The sequence below is a fragment of the Dipodomys ordii genome, unplaced genomic scaffold, assembly GCF_000151885.1.
Source record: "Dipodomys ordii isolate 6190 unplaced genomic scaffold, Dord_2.0 Scaffold24, whole genome shotgun sequence".
NCBI lineage: Eukaryota > Metazoa > Chordata > Mammalia > Rodentia > Heteromyidae > Dipodomys > Dipodomys ordii.
In genome coordinates, this window is record NW_012267240.1 from 16,826,279 (window position 1) to 16,839,071 (window position 12,793).

Here is a 12,793-nt window from a genome sequence, read left to right on the forward strand (position 1 = left end):
TTGCTTGATGACTTCAGCTTTCTGGGTTAACTGAGAAAACTGAATAACTCTCTGAAGTATAGTATTGATAGTATGCTTATAAAAAAATGGACCACAGAGATAAATTTAGGAACCTTCCCTGGCCTATGATTTGGCAAGACTTTTCTATTTCTTACAAACATATTTGCTGTCTCAAAGAAGCTTAAGGGTTGGCAATTGTGGGCAGAATTTTCCCTGAAGACCAAGTAATATTTCAAGTTTACTTTGGAGTGAGTAACGTTTCAGGGATTATTATTGCAAATACATTCTGTGATTTGACTTCACAAAACCTATAGATTATGGATGATCTATACCACAGAGGCTGTAATTTCTTGCTTATTCCTATTCAGGTCATTAAGATTCTAATTTTTGGTTGTTTTCTCATGCCAGATTATCACCATGAGGTCTATAAGATCTCAGAATTCACCAACGATATTAATGGGGAAGCCAAAGAGACACAACCCATTTTTTTAGGTAGGTTCCTCTGTTAATTAATTTCTCAGCAAAACAGTGTGGCTGTTTGTAATGGGGGGGGGGGATAAGAGTGTGCAAGAACGGGAAATGTCTGCCATTGCTTAATGTATGACAATCTTCTCAAGACCTTTTATTTTACAGATTGCCAATATATCCCTTATTAACATTGCTAAAAGTTGTAATTTCAGACATAAATGTTTATTAGTATCTACACACAGTGCTAATTATCACTCACTCACAGAACCAGATGCTGACTGTGCAATTTTGTCGCTCTGTGCTCACCCCATTTCCATTGCATATTCGCTGGCATGCTTCGCTGGCAATAGTTTGTGTAATTGGGGTATTACATCTTTGACATCTGGATAACAGAAATTCAATTTCCAGGAAGCTGCTATTTGTTTGGTTTTTGCTTCTGCCTTGGGTGGGATAGAGGATTAATGTGCTGTCTTATTATAATGTCCCTTCACCTCTGTGGCCTGGTTGCTAATCCTGCCATGACAAAATTAAATTAAATCGACAGTCAAAAAGCGTAAGGAGAATAAAAGTGTGATTGTCTGCCTAGCCACGTCTTGATAGTGGTAGTTATCAGTGAGCCAATCCTCATTTCTTTAGCTCTCTGTTCCTTTCTCTCCATCATTTACAGCCAAGGTGCACAGCTCAGCTTTTGTCCTGTCATCCTGTTCTTGCATCACTTGAGGGACAGGCAGAGCCATGGTACCATCTTCTAGACTTTTAACAAGTGTTAGAGCTCCATGGGTAGGTGGGTAGCTGAAAGTATGGATGTTCTGTTGCATATAGTTTTGGTATACATCATGTACATGAGGAACTTTGGATGTGAAGTTAGTCATCTGCAAACCATAAGCCCAAAGGGATTTTTTCTCCAAGAACAAAGTGCAGATAAAGGCAGAGTAGAGAGGAAATGGTAGCATTTGACTTCATGTTTGCCTGTTTAGGGCACTCTATAACTCCACATTGTCGGGTGAAGGACAGGTGCTTCACAACCAGGAAGCAAAGTGTAAGATCAAGTTGGAGTAAGTGTGATTGAGATCAGGGTTCAGAATTGCCCTGCGGCTGGTCTCAGAGGATCCCTGTTCAGATCCAGTTGGGTACTCCTTCAAATGAAAACATTGTGACAGCCCGAGTGCCTACACTTTCACCAGGATCTCCCTGTTCTGCTTTGAGGGAGAGAAAGTGGGTTGCAAAGGTCTGAGAGGAAGTTAGACTTAAAGAGAATGATCTTTAGTCTCATGTGGATCTGTCCACCAAAGGAGAGAGTTTTCCTAGGGCCAGCTCTTCTCCAAGCCCCTGATAACTATTAAGAGTAATAAAAGCTGAAGGCTAATTAATTACCAAATGAAATGCCTAGCCCCAGAGAAAGTCTTGGATTGTACACCTTGGCCAGCTAAATTCTGTATTTAAGTACCACTGGATGTAGCCATTGGAAATAAATTTACCTTCTGTTCAAAAATTTGTATGTATCATACAAATGGAACATCATCTCCTTACTTTAGTTCTCTAATGAAAAATTTCCTACAAGCCCCCTCCTGGTAGTAAGGACACTCTACAGTAAGAGGAGAGATAAAAAAGAGGGTGCTAGTGCTCATGAGCCAATAAGATGTAAACTTCAAAGCAGCTGCCATTGCTGCTTTCATTCATTCGTTCATTCATTTTTTTATTGTGAAAATACTATACAGAGGGGTTACAGTTACATGGACATCGTTCATTCATTTTAAGACAAGATTTCACTGCATAGCCAGTCTAGCCTTGAACTTACCACCCTCCTGCCTCAACTTCTCAAGTGCTGGGGTCACAGCACTACCACATCTAGTTGAAGATAAAAGAATACCTACTGATAAGACATCAGAGATGGGTCCACTTTCAAAGTAGTAGCTCATGCTACTCAGGAGGCTGAGATCTGAGGATCATAGTTCAGCCCAGGCAGGAAAGTCTGTGAGACTCTTGTCTCCAATTAACCACCAAAAACATGGAAGTAGAGCTCAAAAAGTGGCGCAGGTGGTGGAGTGAGAGCCTTGAGCCAAAAAGCTCAGGAAAGAACCTTAGTCCTGAACTCAAGCAACAGGTCCAGCACCAAAATAAATAAATAAAATATATACATAAGTAAATAAAATGGTCATAAAGACGTTTGGCACTAAAAGAGAAAAGATTGGGCAGCTTGGGAATATGCAGTGTGTTTTTTCTCAGGCACTTTTGATTTTCTGGGAAAGCCAGATGTGATTCCCCAAGAACATTTTTCTTTTGGGATCTCTAGATCAGTTTAGGAAATAATAGAGGTGACGACACAGATAGGATTTCTGGAGCACTTGGTAACAGCTACTGATCACATTTGAAATGAGGAATTTTGTCATGGGTGGTGTTACAGTTTACAGTTACTCTTCTCGAGGCATTGATTTTCATCAGACTTAATTTTGTAAATTGTTAGTCTCGTCATATTTGTGATGTTACTTCTGGTGTGGAGTTTTATGGCAGCTAGGAGAGTTAATGCCAAGACACTAGAGCTCTTCCACCTGTAATAGAGCTAACATGGTCTCCGTGGTGTTCGGAAGGCTTTGTACTTTCAAACACAGGTGTTATCTTTGACTTCTGCATGTAGAAGAGTCAGAGTTCATGTCCCAGGGGAAAGAAGAGTACTCCAGCATTTGACCGAAGTTCCCATATCCCATCTCTGTAGAATATTTTTAGGCTGTTAACTATTGTAGTGTATCCAACATGGTAAGTTCCATAGTGTGAATGGCTTATCTGAGTGCTTTGGGAATTACTTACAGAGTTTTAATTTGAGAATAGGGTCGGAAGGGGTAACTGCATCCTGTGGACATTGGCTTTCTCAGGCTGCCTTGACGGAGCTGCCAGTAAAATCTGCAGAATTGTTCGGAGGAAAACAATTCACTTGATCCATTCAACCCATTTTTTTTCCTTCTTCTGAGAAAATACAGTGAACTGTGCACTATTCTGGAATGGGAACTAGGTCAGAAATGAGGAGAACAGGTATTCTCATCTGAATGACTAAAATCCACATAGGACAAACTCAGGAAGCAGTTAAGCAGCAATGCACTACCCACAGCAGCTATCATGAGCCCCATGTTCAGGGCACCACATTGAGTCCATAAATATCTCCAACACTCCTCACATTCTGTAACAGTCAGTATCATCTGCATTTTGATAAGGCTTGGTGAAGTTAACATGCCAAAGGCCTGCCATAAGTAGGGTCCCAGGGCAGTTCTGCCTGAGTTTTGAGCACCCCACTGTACCACTGTGTGAACAGTAATTAAATGACAGTTGTGAATGATTAGGGCAGTGAGCAAAAGCAGAGTAGGAAGGCCTGGTAAAGCCCTTAACTGTGGGAAAGATCTGCATCGGCAAAGATGCCAGGTGGAGGGTGATGTGTGCCAAGGCAGAGATATAAGCATCATTATAATTAGACCTTAAGTGAGTGTTGTTCTGTGTAGTTTAGAGCACTTTCACATCTGTTATCTCAGGATTTTAATAGTCAGGACAGTTATTATTCCCATCAGAGTGGAACCTGAAGCTTAGTGAGGCGACTTGTTTTTAAGTTGTAAACCTGGAGTAAACTAGGACTCCTCTACCACGCTGAATTCAAGAATCATCGAGGAGACAACTGTGGGTAGGAAGACAGATTTTTAAGTATTAAATGAGACAATTGATTATTCGTAAGAGTAATACCAACCTTAAATGAAATATTTTAACATGATGGGTTTTAGTTTAGACTTATGATGATAGTATATACATTTTAACATGTTGATTTTTCATTTGTTTATCCATTCAGCAAACATTTATTAGGCTCCAGTTATGTATACACCAAGTTCTGCGCTAATTGTTCTAATATTCAACTTTCAGTAGATTCAGCACAGGAGGTGGTAGCCATGCTAATTGAACCTGAGTCCAGATCTCTGGATTTTTTAAAAAATCTCCATTTCAATGACTTTCTGGATGACAGCCTCCCCCACCAGGGTCTATAGTCTTTTCAGAGCGGACACACTCAGAAAATTCTTAAATTTGCAAGTTAGGAAGTCAGCCACAATGTAGTGGTTCTTGCTGGAGAGCAGGCAGGGCCAAGTGTGGAACAAGGCCACTATTCCCCTGTGTGGCCTGAACGGGCTGGAGCTAGGCTCTTCCTCCCAAGGGGAAAGAGTCCCCGATGTTCTACCGTCCTGTGGCAGGATTCAAAGAACAGTGCATCCCTTGTTGTCAGTGTATTTGATTTTGATACCTTGGTATTGTATATACCTTTACTTGAATTACAGAAAGAAAGGGGAACAACAGAATGGCGGACAAAGAAAAAGGGTGGGGGGAACCAATGCAACAGTGATATACACAAGACAATATGTTGGAAATGATCTGTACAACTTAGGGGTAATGGGGTGTGGGAGGGAAAGTAGGAGAAAAATGAGGGAAGGGGTAACAAGTTTGACAAGAAATGTACGTATTAACTTATGTAACTGTAATCCCTCTGAACATCACCTTGACAAAAAAAATTAGTAACATCAAAACAAAAAAAGAATGGGAAGCTAAGGGAGTCAACAGAAAGGGAAGGGATGAACCCCTAAAATTCCACCATCTGGAAACCTCAATGTCTTACCTGTGTTCCTCTTCCCAAAAATCTTTATCCTCAGTATCGTGGTCTTGTGTCCTGTTTCCCTGCCTTCTTTCACACCATTTCTCTTTTTTGGTGGTGGAGTAAAGAACAGAAAACGAGGAGTATCTGTTGAGGTTGTTAGGAATGTAGCTAAAGTGGGTGTCATTTATCAAGAGTGTGCCAGGCACCATACTAAGAATGTTGTAAATATTATTAATTGTACTCCCCCCCTCAAAAAAAAGGTATTGACGTTCCCATTTCATAGGTGAAGAATTGGAACATTTCATCCAAGTTGTTCAGTGACAGAAGCAGGATGGAAACCAGTATCTGTCTCCAAAAGCATGCCCTGGACCACGTCCCAATGCTTGTTCAAATGACTCACTTGTGGATACCCCACTGTCACCATCCGCTGATGAGAGGGGAGCAGAGCTGCTTGGAAAAGCTGAGGAGACCCAGAGTGCCTCCCACAGGCACAGTCCTCTGTGACCCATGCAGCCCTCAGTTGCTATGGCTCAAACCCTGATGTCCGTGCTTGCCATGGTCACACGGAGCACCAGAAAGCTTTCTGATTATAGGTTAAAAAACAAAAAAACCAACAAACAAAAAATCAGATTCACAAACAGTGGTGACAGCAAAGTTTAGAGAGCCTCTTGAGGGAAGCTAAGCACCCCGGGTTTCAGTAAAAGAGTGTATGGGTGCACATGGAAGTAGACTTGGTGTTTGTACTGGTTGCCTGGAGTTTAGGGGCATTTATAATTAAACCTGGCTCATACTTTCATCATGGAGCTACCACAATGGTTTACATGAGCTAGCTCCCATTTTATAAGTGGGAAGATGGTGAAAGTGATTTGGCCAAAGTCCCACTGTACTCCCTAGTCGACCACATTTAAAGTCAGGTTTGGCTGGGCTCACGCCTGTAATCCTAGTTACTCAGGAGGCTGAGATCTGAGGATCGTGGTTGAAAGCCAGCCTGGGCAGAGGTCTGCGAGATATTGGAAATAAGAGGTTATTTCCAATTAACTGCCAAAAAGCAGGAAGTAGAGCTGTGATTCAAGTGGTAGAGTCCTAGACTTGAACACAAAAGCTAAAGGACAGTGCCCAGGCCCTAAGATCAAACCCAGAACCAACATACACACACACACACACACACAATCAATCAATCCTCTTGACATCGAATTCTGAGGTCTTTTTGCTATAAGTTGCTTCACATCCTTGCCTCATTCTCTTTTTCTGCCCCAAATGAGCTTATCTTCCTGGGTGGTTCCCCCCACCCCTTTCCTCAGCCTTCTCAGAGACTTGAACTCCTCTCGTGGACTGCAGTCAAGTTTTTATTCTTTCTTAACTGAGCAGTCAGTGTCTATAGTCTAACCCTGCCTAGGCCTCCCTTCTCCAGCCAGCCTGTTCCCCAGCAAGTGGGAGCTCCATAGGTAAAAGGGAACAACTTGGGTAGGCAGAGGGTGGTGAATAGAAACCTAAAAGTAAGAAAGCCCAGGACACACTGAGGAAGAAAGGGAGTGAGGTATTGTTACCATTTTCTGGGTGCCAAACATTTCCATCCTTTCTGTGTGTGTGCCAGTCCTGGGACTTGAACTCAGGGCCTGGGTGCTATCCATGAACTTCTTTTGCTCAAGACTAGCCCTCTACCAGTTGAGCTACAGCTCTACTTCTTGCTCTTCTTAGTAGTTTTATTGGAGATAAAAGCCTTACATATTTTCTGGTCTAGGCTGGCTTCGAATCACGATCCTCAGATCTCAGCTTCCTGAGTAGCTAGGATTACAAACATAAGCCACTGCACTGATGCCCCACTGATGTACTGCACTGTTACCTTTTCTTCTGAATATTTTAGTTTTGAGTAATACCATAACTCTCTTCTGGCACTTACCATATGCTGCTTACTATTTACTCATTTCTGAGCCTGACTTTTAACACTCCAGGTCACCCTGCAGCCCTTCCTGACCAGGCTCCACAGCTGCCCTGTTGAATGAACTTGTCCGTTTGTACAATCACTCCTCATACTTGTTTATGTGGATCATTGCACCTTACAAGACTGCATTCTTTTTTTGGATCATTTGGAATACCTAGCAATGTTACGTTGACAATGGACTCCACTGGTAGATACTCAAACGTTTGTTACTTACATACATGGATGCATCAGACACTATTGTGTCAGACTCTGAAGATGAAACTTCAGATGTATTGAGACCATATAAATATTCAATGAGCCCCACTTGAATGTGTCTCATTGAACATGAAGAAGCTTTTCCAGTTGACTTTTCCAACATCAACTGATGTTGGTTTAGGATCTACAACTTGAAATCTTTTCTTCATGAAGCTAGAAAAGAATAGAAAGGAGTGAGACTCACAAATGAAAGCCATCATGTTGAAAACCTAAACTGAAAGATCATGCATATTCCTCTCATTCTGAATTCTGCTCTGACATGGGTACCATTTTTTAAGATAGCACTAACACATCTAAAGACAGAGGTCGACTAGTTACTAGCCCAGAGTTCTTTTGAACAACTTCCCACTGTATTTTAAGAAAGTAAAACTATGCATTGTACAATTCCAACAATACCACGTTCTGGGGGAAACGGTCCTGTATTCAGCTGTCAAGTTGTACCTACCTAGGATTGTCAGCAGGGGGTCAGTGAGACTCACTTGTGTCTACCTTGCCAAGGCCTAGGCAGGGCAGCATTTGCCTTGAGAAAAGTTGCTTTCTCTGTCTCAGGAAGGCTCAGTGTGGGTCAGCATCTGCCCTATAAGTGAAACGTGTGATAGGTTGTAATATTTTACTTTTCCTACACTGTTCATGACCTGAGTCATTTAAAAAATGTCCATGAAGGGCAGGACCAAAGGAATGTATCGACAGTTTAGCCTTTCTGGTTCCCATGGGGATATGATTTTTACTTAGGAGGAAATAATATGGCCTTCTATAAGAGAAAATAAAGATTGTTTTTTAGAGCAGCATGTTTTTGTATCTTGGAGCTAAAAATAGACCTAGGACCCTGACACAGGAAATCTGTTTTTCTTATAAGTAACAGATTGTTGGAGGGAAAATGACCTGGGAAAGGATGCATCAGCAGTAGTAGGGAACCAGCCTGAGGAGACAGAATCTTGGAAAAGCAGTGTTTGGTACCAAGGATACATTTTGGTTCCTTCTAGTATTGCACACAATGTGGTCAGTTCCTATACCTGAAATGTTTTGTCATCTAATGCTTTCAGGTGAAGACCCAGACTCTTTAACATGACAGTCAAGGCCCTCCATGAGCCTCCAACCTGTCTCCTTCCTGCTTATCCCTGACACTTGTGTTCTTGCCTACCATGTTCCTCCATACCAACCCCTTTCATACTTACAGTGACCCTGCTTCCTAACATTTTAGGTCAAGTTTCTCACCCCAGGAGCTGTACATATCACTCCTCTGTGCATATCTCTCAAAAGGTAGCAGAATTAGCTCATTGGCTGGCACTCTACCACTTGAGCCATGCCGCTAGCCCCTCCTGTAGATCTCTATCTCTGGATTGCAAACTCTTAAGGATCATCTGTGGGTTCCCACTGCTCAGGCCTGTACTAGTCACATAATGAACATCCATAAATGTGTGATGAATGGATGAGAGTTGTCTGATTTTAAATTTAATATGAAGCAAAAGTAGCCAGTTGTTATTCAGGGTTCTTACCAGGCCTCCTACCTTGGCTTTGCTGGTGGAAATTTGTCTATCCTTCTTAGTAGCTAATTGGACCTCCCATAGCTAGACTAAAATGTACCACAGATGATAGAATGATCATTTTTCACTGGGTATGTTGTCTGTTTTATTAGGTTAGTGAGATCCTCTCCCTTTTGTCCCTACTCCTGAAATAGGATAAAACTATGTCTTTCTGCGTAAACTAGATTTTACCCCAGGATTCTGAGCACTGTGAAGGCTCCTAGGATACCGCAGTGTGTGGTCTGGACGTAGGGACTGCTGGGTGCTTAGCCTGAGGTGACCTATCTCCCTGTCTGCAGGCTCATTCCTTCTAGGCTTGCCTCATGTCCCTTCAGGACCAAGCTTCTGAATTGAAATGTTTCCTGTTTTCCCAGTGTCCAATATTGGGGCACAGAGTAGACCTATAATAACCATTTTTAAATAAGTCAGTGAGTACTTTGTTAAAACCTGGTTTACCACCTCTTTGTCAGCTTACCTATGTGGGTAGTGCATTGAGATAGTTGAGAGTTTTCTTGTGTAGGACTGTCCCATGTAGTAGTGAATGTATGTGGTCTTCAAACTCTGGCAGCATAAGATACATAAATGTCAGTCCAACATGCTCTAGAACAAGTCCAACATTTTCTCTCTTATTACTGAGCTACAGTATGGTCCTTGGCAGCCCATAGATACGGGACCAGTCATCTGTGGGCAACTCAGCTTTGAACAGAAAGTCTTCATAGCACTTAGCAAGAGGAACATTCTCAGTGATGCTCCATTAAATTTGGTCATTGTTTGAGCCTCATGGAGTATATTTACAAAACCTAAGATTGCTATGATGGGGCCATCAGTGAGGAAAACATCATTGTGTGGCATATGACTTTCTTGTTGACATCCACTAAGCACTCTTTCCTGTGTGTCTCACAAATGGAAGTTGTGATGAACCAAAATCAGCTGAAGACCATGACGGGAAGAGAGAGCAAGGGCACCTTCTGCTAATTGTCCGGTTACCATGCCTCCTTTCTGTTAAGAGGACAGCTTATTACATGCATACTTGAAAATCATTACAAAGCTTACACAATTTTTCTTTCTGTATTTCAGACAATCAGTATCCTTATAAATAACAATCCATAAAATTAGTCTGTTCGTATTATGGGTTTTTTTTTCCCCAAACATACAAATATACTGTGTTATTTGAGTTCCAAGGGTTTTACAATGTTTTTTACTTGGGAATCAAATTTTATATCTGAAAGGTTAATGGAGAAAACTAATTATGCTATCTGGTAACCAAATGTGTGATGAGACATTTGTCTCTGTAATTAACAGCAAGGAACTTTTATAGTTTCATAAAATTGAATGCTACATCGAATATTCTGGGAGCATTTGTTTGGATGAGGTGTCCAAAACAGAGATGTTTATGGATGATATAAAGTTGAACTGAAATGTATGCAGGTGTCTGTGTATCTCACAGCATTTCTCATTGTTGAATCGGAAGCCAGAAGATTAATAACTTTACTTTGTCATGATAAAATAAGTAATGTGTTCTTGGAACAGAGGTACGGTACATAAGTTACTCAGTAATTCCAAGAATTTATTCTGTTCCAGGAATAATATCCTTAACAATTTATTTTTACAGAAAAAGTTGATGCAACATAATAGACTGTGAAGTTGCTTGTATGGTTAATGGAATTATATCTCAACTGTGACTTTACACCTACATATAAAAGGTGAAGAAACACACACACACACACAAATGCAAGGTTGAGGTACAATATAAAAGTGAAAAGTCAGGGGAAGCAGAAGTTAAGGGTCTTCTGTTGACATTAACTCATTCTCCAGGCACCTATATACATCTTCACCATTACTAGCAAGGCTCTAATGAGGACTTTAATATGCATTTGTGAGCCATGGCTAGGGAGCTGCTGCACCATTGTGAACTGGAGCATTTCTCCACCAGTCCAGCGTTTCTCCTCTGAACTCTCCTCTGGAAGGAGAGCCTGGTTGCTGAAGCATGGTGGGGATGTGTGGCTCCCTTCTGGCCTAGTTAGGTTTTCTTTGGTCATGTGAGGCTAGGAGCTTTGCTCATTTGTCGAGGAAGGAAACCATTATCCATCTACCATCTTTGATGAACTAGGAAGAAGATGAGGACAAATATCCTTGAGAAAAACCCCAGTTGAGTAGAGGCACGAAGTGCCTGTGGCTTGCTCCCCACCTGCACATTCCACAGAAAGAAGTTCTTCCAAACATACCACAGATTTCAGTTTTCTTTTATATCACTATTATTTTTTTCAGCTTTCCTCATCTGAACCTTCCTGTTATATTTATTAATTAGGCTAATTGTTTTAAATTCATTTTGTAGATATCCACTGACTCTTAATACCAAGCTAGGAGATTTGAAAACTCACTAGGTTGAGATAAGGATTATGGGGGAACAAAAGACAAGGTGGGGGGGCTCACAAGATTAAGGCACACCACCCTTGGGAAGATGGCATTTAGGCTGGGATATGAGGATGAAGGAGGGCCTGGAGCAGAGCATGCAGACAGGATGGTATGTGTGGAGATGAGGTTATGGGGAGCTTCTGAACAGCTGGAAGACCTTTATTATGTTGAAAGCAGAGGACCCTCTGGCTGTGTATGACAGTAATTAGATTCTGATTGAGTTGTTCTGAAAGGATGCCTGGACACTGGTTGGTTGTTTTTGTGTGGTGTGTGGTGAGTGTGTGAGTGTGTGTGTGTGTGTGTGTGTGTGTTTTAAGTTCCCCGGGGGGATTATAATGTGCAACCAGACCAGAATGTCACTGCCATTGAATAAGAGGAAAACATGTCAAGAACGAAGGTTGGAGATGTGGGCCAGAGGCCAGGTGTGCAGGCCTGTGAGGCATGTTGAGGAGTGTGGGCTTTACCCTAAGATTATTGGTATTCCACAGAGGTACATGCTGTAATTCCATTTGCAATTTTGAAAGCTCACCCTAGCTTCAGTGTGGAATAGATCGGAGGGGAGTGATGCTGAGGCTTTTGGCAATAACCCCATCAAGTGTTAGTGGAAGCTGAGCAATCTAAAGTAATTTAGAAGTTATCAGAAATAAGACTGATTCATTTGCTATAGGAGGGCTAACTCCCAAATATCTGTCTTTTTTTTTGTCGGTTGTGGTGCTTGAACTCTGGGCCTGGGTGCTGTTCCTCAGCTCTTCAGCTCAAGGCTAGTTCTACCACTTGGGCTACAGTGCCACTTCCGGTTTTCTGGTGGCTTATTGGAGATAAGAGTCTCATGGACTTTCCTGCCCAGGCTGGCTTTGAACTGCGATCCTCAGATCTCAGCCTCCTGAATAGCTAGGACTACAGGCGTGAGCCACCAGCGCCCGGCCCAAATATCTGTCTTGAACAGCTGAGTTGCTATTTACTAAAGCTGGGGATAGGGATGGTTATAGTAAAATACATTTTTAGATATGATTCAAGATTGATTTTTAGTTTTCCAGGTGCATTTGTTCAATAGAACTACACATTAGAATCACCTCTTTAATGCTTTTTTCTCTTGTCCAGGGAGTCCATGGAAATAGCAGAACGTTTTACTGGTCCCCTCAGACCTTACATCGTCATGAAATACTCCTTAATCCTTGAAAAACTCTCCCTTATATAGTGTCTAAAGCATTTGTCATATGTTACCCTGGTTTTATTTGTTCAGTGGAAGACACTGTAAATAGATTCTCAGCAGGTGCAGCGGGGAGAGCTGGAAGCATGTCTCAGGTGGTAGAGTGCCTGCCTAGCAAGTGTGAGAACCTGGGTTCAAAACCCTGAACTTCCCAAAAAAATATTTAAGTACCACTGATGACAGTGAAAAGTCTGACTTGTAAGCAGCAGGCTTGCTTCTGTGAGGGCCCAGCCCCCACCCCCTCCACTGTGTTGTGCCTTTCTGGCTTCTGATTCCTTCCTTTCTTCCTTCCTTCCTTCCTTCCTTCCTTCCTTCCTTCCTTCCTTCCTTCCTTCCTTCCTTCCTTCCTTCCTTCCTTCCTT

At 41.9% G+C, this 12,793-nt stretch overlaps 1 protein-coding gene across 8 annotated transcripts in view; it reads left to right on the forward strand.

The window, feature by feature from the left end:
- The first annotated feature begins 410 nt into the window (after positions 1–410).
- Positions 411–12,793, forward strand: part of Bend7 (BEN domain containing 7) — a 76,126-nt gene continuing 63,743 nt past the window's right edge. For 7 of the 8 annotated variants that reach the window (XM_013014774.1, XM_013014772.1, XM_013014773.1 and 4 more), the window contains exon 1: positions 411–492. The gene's annotated coding sequence lies outside the window, so the exon portion shown is untranslated. The remainder of the gene's footprint in view (positions 493–12,793) is intronic. The other variant, XM_013014777.1, reaches the window with a different exon arrangement.